Here is a 20,109-nt window from a genome sequence, read left to right on the forward strand (position 1 = left end):
GACAGAGCAGTCCTGGAGCCCAGAGTCCATTGGCCAGTTCTTGGCCAGGCTCTGGCTCCACAGAGGGATGTGGAATCCTGTGGAATTCTCTTGTTTCCCCGACAACCAGATGCCTGCTTTCAACTGATTTTGAGATCAGTTGGCTCCTTCAGTTAACTGTCTTTGGTTCACCTGAAAGCCAGCAGGGAGGACTTCTGCCTCCCCTCAGAGGCGGACCTTGGTCTTTCCTGTTTCAGCGGCACCCTGTGCAAGGCCAACATTCAACAGTGTCCCCCCATCTCTCACCCTCCATTGTGCTCTATTGACTACGATGCCCTGTGGCATCCCCTAGGTTCAGCGCCCGGTGTGGAGGAACTGGGCACACTGCCCAAAATCTGCCTCAGCTCCCCGGTTGCACAATGTGGGGCTGTTTCAGTGGATTCCACAGAAGGTAAAGTCAGGTAAAGTCAGTTTATCAGTATCCTCCTTAAATTGTGGTACCAAAAATTGAACTGGCCTCCCAGGTAGACCTGGGAAGGTAAAACCAATCACTTAAAACACACAAACATGCACAAACAAAAACAACACACACAGACACACACACACACACACACACGTTAGCTCATTTTCCAGACCCTGCTGAGATTGGCACTTTTGCCCTTTTCCTGACATTCCCCTCCTTTGTACCCTCTTTGTGCAGAACTGCCTCTCACCTGCGGTTCCTGGGCATCCTGACTGTTCTCTTCCACCAGTGCATGTTCAAGAAGAAACACAGTAAGTCCACTTCCTTTGCTCAACCAGAGTCCACCCAGACTAGATTCCACCCATTTACTATGATGCCCTGTGGCATCCCCTAGGCTCCGCACCCAGTGTGGAGGAACTGGGCACACTGCCCAAAATCTGCCTCAGCTCCCCAGTTGCACAATGTGGGGCTGTTTCGGTTGAGCATTTCCACTTCCTTTGCTCAACCAGAGACCACCCAGACCAGATCCCTGTTCTGTAGCCGTAACAGGCTGCTGCTTCCACATGGGTGGGTTGGGAGCAGGAGGCGGAATTCCCTCCCAAACCACCCAGAGGGACAATTGAAGCAGAGCACCACAATAACCCTTGGCAGTTGGGTCAAGCCATAGGTGTCTCAGTTAGACCTGTGGCCTGTTGTCCCAGGAGCTCACAAGCAGCATGACAGGAACCTCAGTACAGCTCTTCCCAGGTACAGGTCTGGTCCAGAGACATCTGCTGCCTCTTCCTCGCTTTTTCTTGCAACTAAAACGCTGCAACCTTCCCATCCCTTTGTTCATTCTGCTTGGCTTAACATCTGGAGAGAAGCAGGATGAAGAAGTTGACAGCAGGGATCTGTTAAGACAAGGGCTTGTCCCCCACTCCCCTAAAAAGCTCAGTTCCTCATTCCTCACCATTACTGAGCATCCTTGTAGTGGACGAGCAGGAGGTTTTATTTATTGTAAAAGGGCATTTAAACCACAATCTCCTTGCTGCTTGTTCCCATGTCCCTCCCTTTCATACTCCCCTGCCCCAATTGTTGGTTTCCGAGCCTGTGGCTCAGTCTCCCTTCAAGGGGTGACAAGGGCCTGGGAGACAGAGCAGTCCTGGAGCCCAGAGTCCATAGGCCAGTCCTTGGCCAGAGTCTGGCTTCACAGAGGGATGTAGATTCCTGTGGAATTCTCTTGTTTCCCTGGCAACCAGATGCCCGCTTGGAACTGATTCTGAGATCAGTTGGCAGCCCAGACTCCTTCAGTTAACTGTCTTTGGTTCACCTGAAAGCCAGCAGGGAGGACTTCTGCCTCCCCTCAGAGGCGTACCTTGGTCTTTCCCATTTCAGTGGCCCGCTGTGCAAGGCCAACATTCAATAGTGTCCCCCCCATCTCTGACCCTCCATTGTGCTCAATTGACTACGATGGCATTCCCCTCCTTTCTGCCCTCTTTGTGCAGAACTGCCTCTCTCCTGCGATTCCTGGGCTTCCTGACTGTTCTCTTCTATCAGTGCATGTTCAAGAAAAACCACAGTAAGTCCACTTCCTTTGCTCAACCAGAGTCCACCCAGACTCTATCCCTGTTCTGTAGCCGGAACAGGCTGCTGCTTCCACATGGGTGGGTTCGAAGCAGGAGGCGAGATTCCCTCCCAAACCACCCAGAGGGACAATTGGAGCAGAGTACCACAATCACCCTTGGCAGTTGGATCAAGCCATAGGTGGCTCAGCTAGACCTGTGGCCTGTTGTCCCAGGAGGTCAAGCAGCATGACAGGAGCCTCAGTACAGCTCTTCCCAGGTACAGGTCTGGTCCAGAGACATCTGCTGCCTTTGGCGTGTTTGTGTGAGGGAGAATGGAGGAGCTTGGACTGAAGCACAAGGAGGGTTCTTAAAGGACAACCCACAGAAAGGGATTCCCTCCTCTGTGGATAGCCTGCTCCTAAGGTCATCAGCTGCAGCATAAACATCCTTTGGCTCCTGCCAGCACTAACTGCCTCCCATGCCACTTTTACACACCGTATTTTTTGCACCATAGGACACACCTTTTTCCTCCTAAAAAGCAAGGGGAAAGGTGAGTGCGTCCTATGGAGCGAATGCAGGGGGAAGGCAGGCGGGAAAAGCCCCCAAGAGCCGCACACAAGCTCCGTGCGCTCTTGCAGGCTTTTCCACATGAGGGAGAAGGGACTAACTGGCCGCATCAGTCCCTTCTCCCACCTACCAGAAAAGCCAGGAGAAGCCACGATCTCTTTAAAGGGGTTGCGCGGCATCTGCGAGCTTTTGCGAGAGGTGAGGGAATCCCCCCACCCCCCCCAGGAAAGCCAGAAGAAGCCGTGCAGCCCTTTTAAAGTGCGCACGGCTTCTGCCGATTTTGCGGGAGGTGGGGGAATTCCCCTACTTCCCAGAAAAGCCAGGAGAAGCCGCGATCTCTTTAAAGGGGTTGTGCGGCTTCTGCGGGCTTTTGGGAGAGGTGAGGGAATCTCCCCACCTCCCAGTATAGCCAGGAAAGCCCTGCGCAGCGTCTCCCGGAAGCGGGAGGCTGCACAGGGCTAAAGGGGAAGCCAAAACAGCGAGCGGGATCCATCCCGCCCCCTGCCTTGGCTTCTTCCATAGCTGCGCGCAACCCCTCCAGCAGGGAGAGGTTGTCCGCAGCCTGTACGCTGCTCTTTGGGGCTGGGGGGGGGAGTTATTTTCTGATTCCCCCCCCTAAAAACTGGGTGTGCCCTATGGTCCAGTGCGCCCTATGGTGCGAAAAATACGGTACTTCAGAGTCTAGGGTGTGGAAACCAATTGGGAAATGGCTCGAATTCATCTGGGAGAAATATCCAGCTCAATGTATTATTTTCCTGGGATGGTTCTGGATTTACAGAAGCCATCCCAGTTTCTCATTTGATACCAGAATGTCCTGCTTATTCAGAGAAATTTGGGAGGGAATGTTGATACGTCCCTATTATTATCAGAGAAATGTTGGAGGGAGGGGAGGGAGGCTTCTCCTGGGATTTTCTTCTGGCTGGACCTCACCGGAACTCAGTTTGGGACCCTCTCAGAGAACGAGGGAGGTGTTCATGGTGAGTTCCGGAATCTTTTTCCTAGAAGAATAGCACTGGATGTCTCTGTTTTCATCAGAGAAAAGTTGGAGGGTAAGTGAATGCAACCAAACACTGGTGAGGGCTCATCATTGGGCTTACCTGGTGGTAGTGAAAGCTGCATTGAAGGCATGCTTTGCTGCCTCCATTGCATCCCCATTGATTTTCTAGTTCCATTTCAATCAGCGTTTAGGCCCATTGTTGGCAAAGAAACTGCTTTCATCACCTTTCCTAACAACTCCCTGCATTCTTAACAAACCACCATTCCCAGTATTCTTTGGGGGAAGCCATGACAGTTGAAAGCAGTCTGAGCAATGACATTGATACTAGATACAGGCCATTTTCATTTTGTGTTTGTGTGTGTTTGGATCCAGGTAGCTGGGATTAAAGTAATCTGGTCTTCTTCAAGCTGGTGCCCTCCAGATGTTGTCAGACAACAAATCCAAGCAGCCAGTATGCCCAAAGTTCTGGGGTAATAATGGCAGCCCACTGAATCAGGCCAGTGGCCCATCTAATCCAACTTCCAGTTTTTACAGTGGCCAAGCACATGCCCTAATGGGAAGCCCACAAGCAGGATGCCAGCACAATAGCTCTCCCCCCTCCTATGGTCTTCAAAAGCATTGTGGCCTCCAACTATGGAGGAACAACATAGTCATTGTGGGTAGTAGCCCTCCATAGCCTCCTCCTCCATGAACTTTTCTGATCCCTTTTCAAAGCCATCCGAGTTGTTGGCCATCACTGCCTCCTGAGGGAGAGAGTTTCACTGTTTACCATTGCACTGCCCAAAGAAGAACGTTCTTTTCTCTCTCATGTATCTTCCAAAATTCAGCTTTAGGTGTCACGAAAATGGGAGAAAGACTTTTCTCTGTGCACTTTCTCCATGCTGTGCATCATTTTGCAAAGGTCTGTCATGTTGCCTCTTCCTTGCTTTTTCTTGCAACTAAAACGCTGCAACCTTCCCTTCCTTTTGTTCATTCTGCTTCGCTTAACATCTGGACAGCAGCAGGATGAAGAAGTTGACAGCAGGGATCTGTTAAGACAAGGGCTTGTCCCCCACTCCCCTAAAAAGCTCCGTTCCTCATTCCTCACCATTACTGAGCATCCTTGTAGTGGACGGGCAGGAGGTTTTATTTATTGTAAAAGGGCATTTAAACCACGATCTCCTTGCCGCTTGTTCCCATGTCCCTCCCTTTCATACTCCCCTGCCCCAATTGTAGGTTTCCGAGCCTGTGGCTCAGTCGCCCTTCAAGGGGTGACAAGGGCCTGGGAGACAGAGCAGTCCTGGAGCCCAGAGTCCATTGGCCAGTCCTTGGCCAGGCTCTGGCTCCACAGAGGGATGTGGAATCCTGTGGAATTCTCTTGTTTCCCTGGCAACCAGATGCCTGCTTTGAACTGATTCTGAGATCAGTTGGCTCCTTCAGTTAACTGTCTTTGGTTCACCTGAAAGCCAGCAGGGAGGACTTCTGCCTCCCCTCAGAGGCGGACCTTGGTCTTTCCTGTTTCAGCGGCACCCTGTGCAAGGCCAACATTCAACAGTGTCCCCCCATCTCTCACCCTCCATTGCGCTCAATTGACTACGATGCCCTGTGGCATCCCCTAGGTTCAGCGCCCGGTGTGGAGGAACTGGGCACACTGCCCAAAATCCACCTCGGCTACCCGGTTGTAGAATGTGGGGCTGTTTTCGTGGGTTCTACAGATGGTAAAACCAGGTAAATTCAGTTCATCAGTATCCTTAAATTGTGGTACCAAGAATTGAACTGCCCTCCCAGGTAGACCTGAGAAGGCAGAACCCAATACTTAAAAAACACACGCGCGTTAGCTCATTTTCCAGACCCTGCTGAGATTGGCACTTTTGCCCTTTTCCTGACATTCCCCACCTTTCTGCCCTCTTTGTGCAGATCTGCCTCTCACCTGCCGTTCCTGGGCATCCTGACTGTTCTCTTCTATCAGTGCATTTTCAAGAAGAATCACAGTAAGTCCACTTCCTTTGCTCAACCAGAGTCCACACAGACCAGGTCCCTGTTTTGTAGCTGGAACAGGCTGCTGCTTCCACATGGGTGGGTTGGAAGCAGGAGGCAAAATTCCCTCCCAAGCTCCCCAGAGGGACAATTGGAGCAGAGCACCACAAGAGCCCTTGGCAGTTGGGTCAAGCCCAAGGTGGCTCAGTTAGACCTGTGGTCTCTTCTCCCAGGAGCTCACAAGCAGCATGACAGAAGTCCCAGTACAGCGCCCCCCAGGAAGAGGTCTTTTTCAAAGACATTTGCTGCCTTTGGTTTGTGTGGGTGGGGGGAGGATGAAAGGACTTGGACTGAAGCACAAGGAGGGTACTTAAAGGACAGCCCACAGAAAGGGGCTGTCTGTGGATGACCTGCTTGCTCCTGGGGTCATCAGCTGCAGCAGAAACATCCTTTGGCTCCTGCCAGCACTAACTGCCTCCCATGCTCAGGCATCTCACACAAATACTTCAGAGTCTAGGGTGCAGAAACCAATTGGGAGGTGACTTAAATGCATACACTATTTTCCTGGGATGGTTCCCGATTTACAAAAGCCGTTCCGGTTTCTCATTTGATACCGGAATGTCCTGCTTCTTCAGAGAAATTCTGGAGGGAATGTTGGTAGGTCCCTATTATCATTGGAGAGATGTTGTAGGGAATGGAGTGAGGCTTCCCCTGGGGCTTTTTTCTGGCCGGAACTCACCGGAACTCATTTCCGGGCCCTTTCAGAGAACGAGGGAGGTTTCATGCTGCATCCCAGCACCTCTTTTTTCTAGAAGAATACCACTGGATGTCTCTTTTTTCATAAGAGAAGTTAAGTGGAAGGTAAGTGAATGCAACCAAACACTGGTGAGGGCTCATCATTGAGCTGACCTGGTGGTAGTGAAGGCTGCATTGAAGGCATGCTTTGCTGCCTCCATTGAGTCCCCACAGCTGTCTTACAATAGCCCAAACCCCGAGTTTAAGCAAAATTGACCGGAATCATAAGACCTGGTATGACCCATCATAGGGCTTAATTGGTAGAACTTTCCAGATAATGAGCACTTGCCTCTCCCATCACCCGACTCTCATTAGTCTTAACCTTGAAGGCCTAAGAAGGGACACCTGTGCTCAGCTTCAGTATTCAAGAATCCCAGCAGTTTCTTATACAGACTTAACAAATCAGGCCCAAAAGATCTATTTCCCCACACTGTGGGAGGCCAAACTTTGGCGTCTCCAAATGGATCTTCTCAGTTACGCACCTTCTCAATTTTGCGCCCCCTCAACTTGGCACACTGTGCAGGGGATCTGCCCAACACCACCCTAAATCTGGTGCTGAGAAGGGGTGCACTTTGCTGTCCCCCCACCAGTAAGCCAAACATCTTAGGTCAAAGTGTTTAGTACGCCAACTCCTTTCATTGGTTTTGTGCTGGTCCCGTGGGTTACCCGAGAGGCAAGGTCCAAGTCCGGTCCATGGTCAAAGGTGCAACAAGGAGGCAATCCGTAGAAGGTGAAGCTGGGTGGAGGGCAGGGAGTCAGGTGAAGTCAGGGACAGGCATGCAAGCAGGGAGCCAGGGCGGGTCAGGAGCTCAGGCAGGAAAGCAGGACAGGGTTCAGGCAGGAACTAGCAACCAACAATGTTGCTTACGCAACTTAGGACTGGGGCTGGCCAGCTTTTATCTGCCCCGAGCCATAGGGCGGCCCCGATCCTCTGGTGACTCGCCTCTCCTGGCCTGGAGGTGAGCACTCCTCCTGCGGGAACTTAGTTCCCTCCGCCTCTCTGCCCTGAGCCTCTGCAGCTTAGGAGAGGCTGGAGGGTTACTGGACCCAGAGGCAACCTCAGCTTCCCCTGACGGGGCTGAGAGTGGAGCACCTGCAGGCAATGGGTCCTCCATCACCTCAGGAGCCAGAGCAGACTCAGCTGGTGCCTGCACCTGAGGATCCAGCACAGGTGAGGACCCTTCAGGCTCATGCCCCAGCCTCATGGTTCTGGAGGCAGGGAATCCTGCGCAAGCTGGGATCCCACAGGTACAGCATCCGAGTCTGAATCCCAGGCCATCACAGTTTTTCAGGGCAAGGAACAGAAAGGGGAGTGAGCGTGTTCTGGCTGTTCTCAAAGCGAGGGAATACCACTCCCTCTCTGTGGTGTGTAGCCAGGGTAGCTGACCTAACACATTCAGATGACCATTTCCCAACGTGGGAAAGCCTGTGAGGAGTTTCCTCTGCTGTCTAAGGAGACGCTTCTGCCCTGAGGAAGAATTTCCGCCATCCGAGAGATTAGTATTATGGAGAGGAAGTGGCGTGGGCAGTCAGGTGGGCTGGGCAGCGTCAGGGGCCAAGGCTGGTGGAATTTCCTGGTCCCTCCCCCAAGCAAGGTTTGGGTGAGGCAGAGCCACTGCCTCATGGCAGAATGGGATGGGGCCTGGGACACACGCAGGCTCCCCTGCTAGGCTGCCCACTGCCAGCCCAGCGGCACTGCCTGGCTGCCAGGAGGGCCAAGGGGCGGGAGTACAGCTGGGAGCAGCTGCCACCCAGTGCACCCTCTTTCCTGCCCTGCCTGGGCTACAGTCAGGGAGCGCTGGCTGGACAGGGCACCCGTCGGAGGGTATCGGCAGCTGATTTTGCACCCCCCCACCTGTGCCCCTGTGCGCACCACCTCACCACCCCCTAGCTACTGCCCTGCTCCCCATATGAACAGACCTGGACCCAGCAATCATCAACTGAGGCATGAGCCTCTTCCACAAAAGGACTGGAGGGTAGCAACATGTCCGTGGGCCTTTTTTATGGTAGCTGCACAATTGTGGGTGCTCTCCCCATGGCTCCAGTGGGAGCTTACAGAAGAGACAGAGACAATGACGACTTCAAAAAAGACTGGGAATCTTTTATGCTATACTATATGTGAAGGAAGGACGCGGGTGGCACTGTGGGTTAAACCACAGAGCCTAGGACTTGCCGATCAGAATGTCGGTGGTTCGAATCCCCGCGACGGGGTGAGCTCCCATTGCTTGGTCCCTGCTCCTGCCAACCTAGCAGTTCAAAAGCACGTCAAAGTGCAAGTAGGTACCGCTCCGGCAGGAAGGTAAATGGCATTTCCGTGTGCTGCTCTGGTTTGCCAGAAGCGGCTTAGTCATGCTGGCCACATGACCCGGAAGCTGTATGCCGGCTCCCTCGGCCAATAAAGTGAGATGAGTGCCGCAACCCCAGAGTCATCCATGACTGGACCTAATGGTCAGGGGTCCCCTTACCTTTATATGTGAAGAAATATTGTAAAGAAACAGACTCACTAGCAGGATTTGAGCAATCACAACTAAAAAAAAAAAGAAGATAAATAATAAGGTTTTGAAATATTTAATAAGGACAAGGACTTTTAATGCAATGACATAAAATGTTAAAAAGAAGGTGATTAGATTAAAGACTATAGAGTTAGGATAAAGATTGTAAGCAGCAGTATTGTATTTATCAAAAACAGAAAGGGGATGTTGAGGGAAGTCGGGGTGGGGGTGGATGGGGGAATGGGGATCTCAGAATTTGTTTGTGTATTATTTATGTTGAATACAAAATTTATAAATCCACAGGAATCAGATGTGGTACTACAGAAACCTGTTAAAAGGACAAGAAACTACAAGAAGGAAACACCTGTCGAGAAAGACTTGTGGTTTCAGTTGTCTCTCTACTAATGTACAGAGAACAGGAAACAAGTGAAGCAAATCCTACTCTAAATACAGGATGGCAAATATGATCTAACAGACATTACTGAAACCTGGTGGATTGAGACTCATGACTGGAATGTAGAAATTGAGGGGTAAAACCTGTACAGAAGCAATAGGCCAATCAGGAAGAGAGGAGGAGTAGCACTATATGTAAAGGATGTGTATACTTGTGAAGAAATCCATGACCTGAACCCTGGAAGGTGTATTGAGAGTATATGGATGAAAATTGGAGGAGAGAAAACAGTGACTTTCCTGTGGGTGTCTGCAAGAGACCACCAAGCCAAACTGAAGGCGTGGGTGATGCCTTCCTACAGCAGATCACTAAAGATTCTAAACGGAGATACCTTGGGTTACAGATGCTTCAGGCTACAGACACGTCAGGTTACAGACTCCACTAGCCCAGAAATAGTACCTCGGGTTTAAAACTTTACTTCAGGATAAGAACAGAAATCGTGCGGCGGTGGTGCGGCGGCAGCGGGAGGCCCCATTAGCTGAAGAATGGTTTCAGGTTAAGAATGAACCTCTGGAACGAATTAAGTTCTTACCCTGAGGTACCACTGTATACAGTATAGTAGCCATGGGAGACTTCAACTAGAGCCTCACTGACAATTTCATTTCACAGAAGCTGAAAGCAGCAGCAGCAGCAGCAGCAGCAAGGGAATCGTCTCTCTTGGACCTGGCTCTCACCAACACAGAGGAACTGATTGATGAGTTGGAAGCACCAAGAGACTTGGGAGGAAGCGATTGTGTGTTCCTGGGTTTCAAGGGAAAGCAGAGTGTAGTTGGGCATGCCCTCTAGACTTCAAGAAGGCTGATTTCAAAAAGTTTAAGGAACTACAGGGTGAGATTACGCAGTCAGAAATATTCAAAAAAGGGGAGTTTAAGATGGATGGGCATTCTTTAATGGCACAAATTTTGCTGGCACAAAGGCAGACTTTTCCAACAGGAAAGAAAGGTGGGAGGCTATAAAAAAAAAATCAACAATAACCCAGGTGTGGCTGCATAAGGAACTAACAGAAGAACTGAGATGTTAGAAGGGCACGTCTGAGAAATGGAAAAAAGAGGAAAGCCATCAGTTTCAGGGAGATTTGCAGATGGGCCAAAGCTCTGAATGAGGTCTGGCAAGCAAGACAGGCTAAAAAAAAAATGAGTGGGTTTATTGTTCCATATTTGAAGCAAGAGGAAGAACAAGCAAGCAGTAGGTCTCCCATCTGGAGAAGATGGAGAAATGCTATTGGGGGACAGAGAAAAGGCAGAACTGCTCAAACCTACTTTGACTTCAACCAAAAAGAAAGCAGAAAGCAGAGTGTCGTCAGATATACACTGGACTTTAAGAAGGCTGATTTCAAAAAGCTGAAGGAACTATTGGATGAGATTTAATGGTCAGAAATACTCGAAGAAAAGGGTGTCCAAGGTGGATGGAAGTCTCTTAAAGGTAAAATGTTGAAGGCACAAATGCAGGCAATTGCAGGCAGAATTAAAAGTGGCAGGCCTCCAGAGAAACCCATGTGGCTGCATAGGGAAGGAGAAGAAGAAGTTTGGATTTGATATCCCACTTTATCACTGCCCTAATGAGTCTCAAAGCGGCTAACAATCTCCTTTCCCTTCCTCCTGCACAACAAACACTCTGTGAGGTGAGTGGGGCTGAGAGACTTCAGAGAAGTGTGACTGGCCCAAGGTCACCCAGCAGCCGCATGTGGAGGAGCGGGGAATCGAACCCGGTACACCAGATTACGAGTCCACTGCTCTTAACCACTACACCACTAAACCACACTGTAAGAAGGTTACAGATGAGCTGAGATGTAAGAAGGGCATAAATGAGAAATGGAAGAAAGGGGAAATCGTGAAGGAAGAGGATACACGAGTAGCAACAGTTGCAGGGAGAAGGTCAGGCGTGCCAAAGCTCAGAGAGAGTTCATACTTACAAGAAATGAAAAAAATAAAGCTTTCTTTGCCTATGTTCAAAGTAAGAGGAAGAACAAACAAGTAGAAGCTCATCTGCATGGAGAAGATGGAAAAAGCTGTTGGGTGACAGAAAGAAGACAGAACTATTCAACACCTACTTTGCCTCTGTCTTCACCCAAAAGGGAAGCAGTGCCCAACCCAGGAATAACAGATTAACTATGTAAATGCCATTTGCGAGGGCATTTTGAGGAGACCAAGACATATGAACAGCAAGGCAGCTCCTGCAATGCCCTGCAATGCCTGTGCCATAATGGTCTTCTTTCCTGAGAATGTGTCACACTACACCTGCAGTAAGTGGAAGCTGGTTGCCTTGCTGGAAGAGAAGGTCCAGCAAGTTGAAGCCCGACTACTGAACAAGACGAGGAATATCTCGTTAGAACAGAGTGAAGCCTCCTGCAACAGCAACTGAAGTGGAGTGCCCCAAGGGAGAAAGAAGATTACCCATTGCAGGAAACAAACCGCTGGAAGGAGAAGACGCACAAAAGGACAGTTTGGAGCTGTGGTGTGTCACTGAGCTGGCAGAGTTTGCAGAAGAATTGCGGGCACTGGCCAGAAGAGGAGGAGACGTTTGGTGGTAACAGGTGACTCCCTACTGAGAGGGACAGAGGCAGCAGTTGGTGAAGGTAACAGGGTGTCCCAGGGGGTATGCTGTCTTCCAGCTGCAAGGATTCACAATGTGACAGAGAAGTGGCCAAGTATTATAGAGACCACTGACCACAATCCCTTCCATCTGAATCATCAGGGCACAAACAATACTGCCAGGCATGGCTTCCAACATACAGCAAGGGACTATCAGACATTGCACAGGAAGCTGAAGGGTCTTGGGGAACAGACAATTTGTTTAATCACTCTTTCCTGTTGAAGGGTTGTGGCCCAGGAAGAGAGTGGGAAATACTGGAAATAAAGCACTGGATGCACAGGTGGAGATGTCTGAAGAGGTTTTGCTTCCTGGACCATAGTCTCTGCTTCCTTGAGGAAGGATATCTGGCAAGAGATGGATTGCACCTCACAGCCATTGGCAAAAAGGTCTTAGCAAAAAGGCTCAGTAACCTGATCAGCAGAGCTTTAAACTAAATCCTGAGGATGAGGGATACAACACTACAGACAAGAGGGGGGCACCTGGTACTAGGGATAAGAGCTTCACCCATGCACAGGAATCAGATGTGGTACTACAGAAACGTGTTAAAAGGACAAGAAATTTCAAGAAGCAAACACCTGGAGAGAATGACTTGTGGTTTCAGTTGTCTCTCTACTAATGTACAGAGAACAGGAAACAAGTGAAGCAAATCCTACTCTAAATAGAGGATAGCAAATATGATCTAACAGACATTACTGAAACCTGGTGGAATGAGACTCATGACTGGAATGTAGAAATTGAGGGGTAAAACCTGTACAGAAGCAATAGACCAAGCAGGAAGAGAGGAGGAGTAGCACTATATGTGAAGAAATCCATGACCTGAAGCCTGGAAGGCGTATTGAGAGTATTTGGATGAAAACTGGAGGAGAGAGAGAGAAAAATGACTTTCCTGTGGGTGGCGGCTAAGGACCACCAAGCCAAACTTAACACCTGGATGATGCCTTCCTACAGCAGATTACCAAAGATTATAAAAGGAGATAAAGGGTAGTCATGGGTGACTTCAACTACCCCAATATCTGTTGGAATTCAAACTCTTCCAAGAATGTAAAGTCCAACAGTGAGTGATTGTGGGCTGTTATTCCCATGAGTTGCTTGCAACAGGAGAAAAGGAATAGCTCTTCCCATGAGAGGAGGAGGTTGCTCCCCCTATTAAGGAAGGGGGCTCTTCCCTCCATGAGAGGAGTAAAGGCTGCTCTTCCCGTGAGTGGATGAGGCTGCTCTCATTCCCATGAGTTGATTGCACCAGATGAAAAGGAATACCGTGTTTTGCGCTCCATAAGACGCAGCAGACCATAAGGCGCACCTAGTTTTGGGAGGAGGAAAATGAGAAAAAAAGTATTCTGAATCCCAAAAGCCAGAACTGCAAGAGGGATCTAGCTTCTGGGATACCGTGTGGCTTTCCTCGCTTCTCTGATAACCGCGCCAAGCCGCTTCAGGGCAGCGAGATGAAGGCTCCCCTTGCCTGAAGAGGCTGCGCATAGCTAAGGCAGAAGCCAGGACAGGCACGTCGCTGATGGGGCACTGCACAGTTCTCCCCCGGAAAACTGTGCAGCTCCTCTTCAGCAAAGCTGGAGAAGTAACAGGAGTCCCTTCTGTTCCTTTTCCGGCTTTGCATGACCGGTGCGTAGTTGAAGGGGAGCTGCACAGTTCTCTCTCTGTGCAGCGCCTCTACTTCACAGGAGAGGCGCAGCACAGAGAGGAAGAATTGTGCAGCGCCCCTTTAGTAAAGCTGGAGAAGGAACAGAAGGAGACCCTTCTGTTCCTCCTCCAGCTTCCAGAACCCGCATAGCCGGAGGAGAAACAGAAGGAGTCTCTTCTGTTCCTCCTCCGGCTTCGCATGATAGGCGCGTCGCTGAAGGGGTGCTGCGCATTTCTCTCTCTCTGTGCAGCGCCCTTCAGCGAAGCTGGAGAAGGAACAGAATGAGACCCTTCTATTCCTCCTCCGGCATCACATGACAGGTGCGTCGCTGAAGGGGCACTGCGCAGTTCTTTCTCTCTGGGCAGGGCCTCTCCTTCACAGGAGAGACGCTGCTCAGAGAGGGAGAACAACGCAGCGCCCCTTCAGCGAAGCTGGAGGAGGAACACAAGGAGACCCTTCTGTTCCTCCACCAGCTTGCAGGACAGGCGCGTCGCCGCTAAGCCAGAGGAGGAACAGAAGGAGTCCCTTTTGTTCCTAATCTGGCTTTGCAGGACAGGCGCTGCACAGAGAGGGGGGAGCTGTGCAGCACCCCTTCAGCAAAGCGGGAGGAGGAACAGAAGGGGTTCTTCCTCCTGCTTCGCTGAAGGGGCGCTGCGCAGCTCTACCTCTCTGCTCAGCACCATTCGTTCCATAAGACACACTCACATTTCCCCTTATTTTTTAGGAGGAAAGTGCCTCTTATGCAGCGCAAAATACGGTAGCTCTTCCCTCCATGAGAGAGGAAAAGGCTGCTCTTCCTGTTAGAGGATGAGGCTGCTCAACTCGGAAGAGAAAGAGGCAGCTCTCCCCGTGAGAGAAGGTGGGCTGTTATTCCCATGAGTTGCTTGCAGCAGGAGAAAAGGAATAGCTCTTCCCATGAGAGGAGGAGGTTGCTCCCCGTATTTAGGAAGGGGGCTCTTCCCTCCATGAGAGGAGTAAAGGCTGCTCTTCCCGTGAGAGGATGAGGCTGCTCGACTCGGAAGAGAAGGAGGCAGCTCTCCCCGTGAGAGAAGGTGGGCTGTTATTCCCTTGAGTTGCTTGCAACAGGAGAAAAGGAATAGCTCTTCCCATGAGAGGAGGTTGCTCCCCCTATTAAGGAAGGGGGCTCTTCCCTCCATGAGAGGAGTAAAGGCTGCTCTTCCCGTGAGTGGATGAGGCTGCTCGACTCAGTTGAGAAGGAGGCAGCTCTCCCCGTGAGAGAAGGTGGGCTGTTATTCCCATGAGTTGCTTGCAACAGGAGAAAAGGAATAGCTCTTCCCATGAGAGGAGGTTGCTCCCCCTATTAAGGAAGGGGGCTCTTCCCTCCATGAGAGGAGTAAAGGCTGCTCTTCCCGTGAGAGGATGAGGCTGCTCGACTCGGAAGAGAAGGAGGCAGCTCTCCCCGTGAGAGAAGGTGGGCTGTTATTCCCTTGAGTTGCTTGCAACAGGAGAAAAGGAATAGCTCTTCCCATGAGAGGAGGAGGTTGCTCCCCCTATTAAGGAAGGGGGCTCTTCCCTCCATGGGAGGAGAAAAGGCTGCTCTTCCCGTGAGAGGATGAGGCTGCTCGACTCGGAAGAGAAGGAGGCAGCTCTCCCCGTGAGAGAAGGTGGGCTGTTATTCCCATGAGTTGCTTGCAACAGGAGAAAAGGAATAGCTCTTCCCATGAGAGGAGGAGGTTGCTCCCCGTATTTAGGAAGGGGGCTCTTCCCTCCATGAGAGGAGTAAAGGCTGCTCTTCCCGTGAGAGGATGAGGCTGCTCGACTCGGAAGAGAAGGAGGCAGCTCTCCCCGTGAGAGAAGGTGGGCTGTTATTCCCTTGAGTTGCTTGCAACAGGAGAAAAGGAATAGCTCTTCCCATGAGAGGAGGTTGCTCCCCCTATTAAGGAAGGGGGCTCTTCCCTCCATGAGAGGAGTAAAGGCTGCTCTTCCCGTGAGTGGATGAGGCTGCTCGACTCAGTTGAGAAGGAGGCAGCTCTCCCCGTGAGAGAAGGTGGGCTGTTATTCCCATGAGTTGCTTGCAACAGGAGAAAAGGAATAGCTCTTCCCATGAGAGGAGGTTGCTCCCCCTATTAAGGAAGGGGGCTCTTCCCTCCATGAGAGGAGAAAAGTCTGCTCTTCCCGTGAGAGGATGAGGCTGCTCGACTCGGAAGAGAAGGAGGCAGCTCTCCCCGCGAGAGAAGGTGGGCTGTTATTCCCATGAGTTGCTTGCACCAGGAGAAAAGGAATAGCTCTTCCCATGAGAGGAGGAGGTTGCTCCCCCTGTTAAGGAAGGGGGCTCTTCCCTCCATGGGAGGAGAAAAGGCTGCTCTTCCCGTGAGAGGATGAGGCTGCTCGACTCGGAAGAGAAGGAGGCAGCTCTCCCCGTGAGAGAAGGTGGGCTGTTATTCCCATGAGTTGCTTGCAACAGGAGAAAAGGAATAGCTCTTCCCATGAGAGGAGGAGGTTGCTCCCCGTATTTAGGAAGGGGGCTCTTCCCTCCATGAGAGGAGTAAAGGCTGCTCTTCCCGTGAGAGGATGAGGCTGCTCGACTCGGAAGAGAAGGAGGCAGCTCTCCCCGTGAGAGAAGGTGGGCTGTTATTCCCATGAGTTGCTTGCAACAGGAGAAAAGGAATAGCTCTTCCCATGAGAGGAGGTTGCTCCCCCTATTAAGGAAGGGGGCTCTTCCCTCCATGGGAGGAGAAAAGGCTGCTCTTCCCGTGAGAGGATGAGGCTGCTCGACTCGGAAGAGAAGGAGGCAGCTCTCCCCGTGAGAGAAGGTGGGCTGTTATTCCCTTGAGTTGCTTGCACCAGGAGAAAAGGAATAGCTCTTCCCATGAGAGGAGGAGGTTGCTCCCCGTATTTAGGAAGGGGGCTCTTCCCTCCATGAGAGGAGAAAAGTCTGCTCTTCCCGTGAGAGGATGAGGCTGCTTGACTCGGAAGAGAAGGAGGCAGCTCTCCCCGTGAGAGAAGGTGGGCTGTTATTCCCTTGAGTTGCTTGCACCAGGAGAAAAGGAATAGCTCTTCCCATGAGAGGAGGAGGTTGCTCCCCCTATTAAGCAAGGGGGCTCTTCCCTCCATGAGAGGAGTAAAGGCTGCTCTTCCCGTGAGTGGATGAGGCTGCTCGACTCAGTTGAGAAGGAGGCAGCTCTCCCCGTGAGAGAAGGTGGGCTGTTATTCCCATGAGTTGCTTGCAACAGGAGAAAAGGAATAGCTCTTCCCATGAGAGGAGGTTGCTCCCCCTATTAAGGAAGGGGGCTCTTCCCTCCATGAGAGGAGAAAAGGCTGCTCTTCCCGTGAGAGGATGAGGCTGCTCGACTCGGAAGAGAAGGAGGCAGCTCTCCCCGTGAGAGAAGGTGGGCTGTTATTCCCATGAGTTGCTTGCAACAGGAGAAAAGGAATAGCTCTTCCCATGAGAGGAGGAGGTTGCTCCCCCTATTAAGGAAGGGGGCTCTTCCCTCCATGAGAGGAGTAAAGGCTGCTCTTCCCGTGAGTGGATGAGGCTGCTCTCATTCCCATGAGTTGATTGCACCAGACGAAAAGGAATACCGTATTTTGTGCTCCATAAGACGCAGCAGACCATAAGGCGCACCTAGTTTTGGGAGGAGGAAAACGAGAAAAAAATATTCTGAATCCCAAAAGCCAGAACTGCAAGAGGGATCTAGCTGCTGGGATACCGTGTGGCTTTTCTGGCTTCTCTGATAACCGCGCCAAGCCGCTTCAGGGCAACGAGATGAAGGCTCCCCTTGCCTGAAGAGGCTGTGCATGGCTAAGGCAGAAGCCAGGACAGGCACGTCGCTGAAGGGGCACTGCGCAGTTCTCCCCCGGAAAACTGTGCAGCTCCTCTTCAGCAAAGCTGGAGAAGTAACAGGAGTCCCTTCTGTTCCTCTTCCGGCTTTGCATGACCGGTGCGTCGTTGAAGGGGAGCTGCGCAGTTCTCTCTCTGTGCAGCGCCTCTACTTCACAGGAGAGGCGCTGCACAGAGAGGGAGAACTGTGCAGCGCCCCTTTAGTAAAGCTGGAGAAGGAACAGAAGGAGACCCTTCTGTTCCTCCTCCAGCTTCCAGAACCCGCGTAGCCGGAGGAGAAACAGAAGGAGTCTCTTCTGTTCCTCCTCCGGCTTCGCATGATAGGCGCGTCGCTGAAGGGGTGCTGCACATTTCTCTCTCTGCGCAGCGCCCCTTCAGCGAAGCTGGAGAAGGAACAGAATGAGACCCTTTTGTTCCTCCTCCGGCATCACATGACAGGTGTGTCCCTGAAGGGGCACCGCGCAGTTCTTTCTCTCTGGGCAGGGCCTCTCCTTCACAGGAGAGACGCTGCTCAGAGAGGGAGAACAACGCAGCGCCCCTTCAGCGAAGCTGGAGAAGGAACACAAGGAGACCCTTCTGTTCCTCCTCCGGCCTCCAGGACAGGCGCGTCGCCACTAAGCCAGAGGAGGAACAGAAGGAGTCCCTTCTGTTCCTAATCTGGCTTTGCAGGACAGGCGCTGCACAGAGAGGGAGGAGCTGTGCAGCACCCCATCAGCGAAGCGGGAGGAGGAACAGAAGGGGTTCTTCCTCCTGCTTCGCTGAAGGGGCGCTGCGCAGCTCTACCTCTCTGCTCAGCACCATTCGTTCCATAAGACGCACTCACATTTCCCCTTATTTTTTAGGAGGAAAAAAGTGCCTCTTCTGCAGTGCAAAATACGGTAGCTCTTCCCTCCATGAGAGGAGAAAAGGCTGCTCTTCCTGTTAGAGGATGAGGCTGCTCAACTCAGAAGAGAAGGAGGCAGCTCTCCCCGTGAGTGAAGGTGGGCTGTTATTCCCATGAGTTGCTTGCACCAGGAGAAAAGGAATAGCTCTTCCCATGAGAGGAGGAGGTTGCTCCCCCTATTAAGGAAGGGGGCTCTTCCCTCCATGAGAGGAGAAAAGGCTGCTCTTCCCGTGAGTGGATGAGGCTGCTCTCATTCCCATGAGTTGATTGCACCAGACGAAAAGGAATACCGTATTTTGTGCTCCATAAGACGCAGCAGACCATAAGGCGCACCTAGTTTTGGGAGGAGGAAAACGAGAAAAAAATATTCTGAATCCCAAAAGCCAGAACTGCAAGAGGGATCTAGCTTCTGGGATACTGTGTGGCTTTTCTGGCTTCTCTGATAACCACGCCAAGCCCCTTCACGGCGGCAAGATGAAGGCTCCCCCTGCCTGAAGAGGCTGCGCATGGCTAAGGCGGAAGCCAGGACAGGCACGTCGCTGATGGGGCACTGCGCAGTTCTCCCCCGGAAAACTGTACAGCTCCTCTTCAGCAAAGCTGGAGAAGTAACAGGAGTCCCTTCTGTTCCTCTTCCGGCTTTGCATGACCGGTGCGTCGTTGAAGGGGAGCTGCGCAGTTCTCTCTCTGTGCAGCGCCTCTACTTCACAGGAGAGGCACTGCACAGAGAGGGAGAATTGTGCAGCGCACCTGTAGTAAAGCTGGAGAAGGAACAGAAGGAGACCCTTCTGTTCCTCCTCCAGCTTCCAGAACCCGCGTAGCCGGAGGAGAAACAGAAGGAGTCTCTTCTGTTCCTCCTCCGGCTTCGCATGATAGGTGCGTCGCTGAAGGGGTGCTGCACATTTCCCTCTCTGCGCAGCGCCCCTTCAGCAAAGCTGGAGAAGGAACAGAATGAGACCCTTCTGTTCCTCCTCCAGCATCACATGACAGGTGCGTCCCTGAAGGGGCACCGCACAGTTCTTTCTCTCTGGGCAGGGCCTCTCCTTCACAGGACAGACGCTGCTCAGAGAGGGAGAACAACGCAGCACCCCTTCAGCGAAGCTGGAGAAGGAACACAAGGAGACCCTTCTGTTCCTCCTCCGGCTTCCAGGACAGGCACGTCGCTACTAAGCCAGAGGAGGAACAGAAGGAGTCCCTTCTGTTCCTAATCTAGCTTTGCAGGGCAGGCGCTGCACAGAGAGGGGGGGAGCTGTGCAGCACCCCTTCAGCAAAGCGGGAGGAGGAAAAGAAGAGGTTCTTCCTCCTGCTTCGCTGAAGGGGCGCTGCGCAGCTCTACCTCTCTGCTCAGCACCATTCGTTCCATAAGACGCACTCACATTTCCTCTTATTTTTTAGGAGGAAAAAAGTGCCTCTTATGCAGCGCAAAATACGGTAGCTCTTCCCTGCATGAGAGGAGAAAAGGCTGCTCTTCCTGTTAGAGGATGAGGCTGCTCAACTCGGAAGAGAAAGAGGCAGCTCTCCCCGTGAGTGAAGGTGGGCTGTTATTCCCATGAGTTGCTTGCAACAGGAGAAAAGGAATAGCTCTTCCCATGAGAGGAGGAGGTTGCTCCCCCTGTTAAGCAAGGGGGCTCTTCCCTCCATGAGAGGAGTAAAGGCTGCTCTTCCCGTGAGTGGATGAGGCTGCTCGTCTCGGAAGAGAAGGAGGCAGCTCTCCCCGTGAGAGAAGGTGGGCTGTTATTCCCTTGAGTTGCTTGCACCAGGAGAAAAGGAATAGCTCTTCCCATGAGAGGAGGAGGTTGCTCCCCCTATTTAGGAAGGGGGCTCTTCCCTCCATGGGAGGAGTAAAGGCTGCTCTTCCCGTGAGGCTGCTCGTCTCGGAAGAGAAGGAGGCAGCTCTCCCCGTGAGTGAAGGTGGGCTGTTATTCCCATGAGTTGCACCAGGAGAAAAGTAATGC

General features: G+C 51.8%; 1 long non-coding RNA gene across 6 annotated transcripts in view; it reads left to right on the forward strand.

Annotated features, from left to right (window-relative positions):
* The window catches only part of LOC309530977, a 122,763-nt gene that overhangs the window by 40,526 nt on the left and 62,128 nt on the right, over window positions 1-20,109 (forward strand). For 2 of the 6 annotated variants that reach the window (XR_014219005.1, XR_014219006.1), the window contains exons 1-2: window positions 4,967-5,257; window positions 5,447-5,520. The exons of 1 other annotated variant lie outside the window; for it this stretch is intronic. This is a non-coding gene — a long non-coding RNA (uncharacterized lncRNA). Of the gene's footprint in view, window positions 1-679; window positions 754-3,480; window positions 3,603-4,966; window positions 5,258-5,446; window positions 5,521-9,096; window positions 9,145-20,109 lie in introns of those variants that run through there. 3 more of the 6 variants (XR_014219003.1, XR_014219002.1, XR_014219004.1) reach the window with 3 other exon arrangements.

Source organism: Podarcis vaucheri, assembly GCF_965113315.1.
Source record: "Podarcis vaucheri genome assembly, chromosome: 1".
In the NCBI taxonomy this organism is placed as follows: Eukaryota; Metazoa; Chordata; class Lepidosauria; order Squamata; family Lacertidae; genus Podarcis; species Podarcis vaucheri.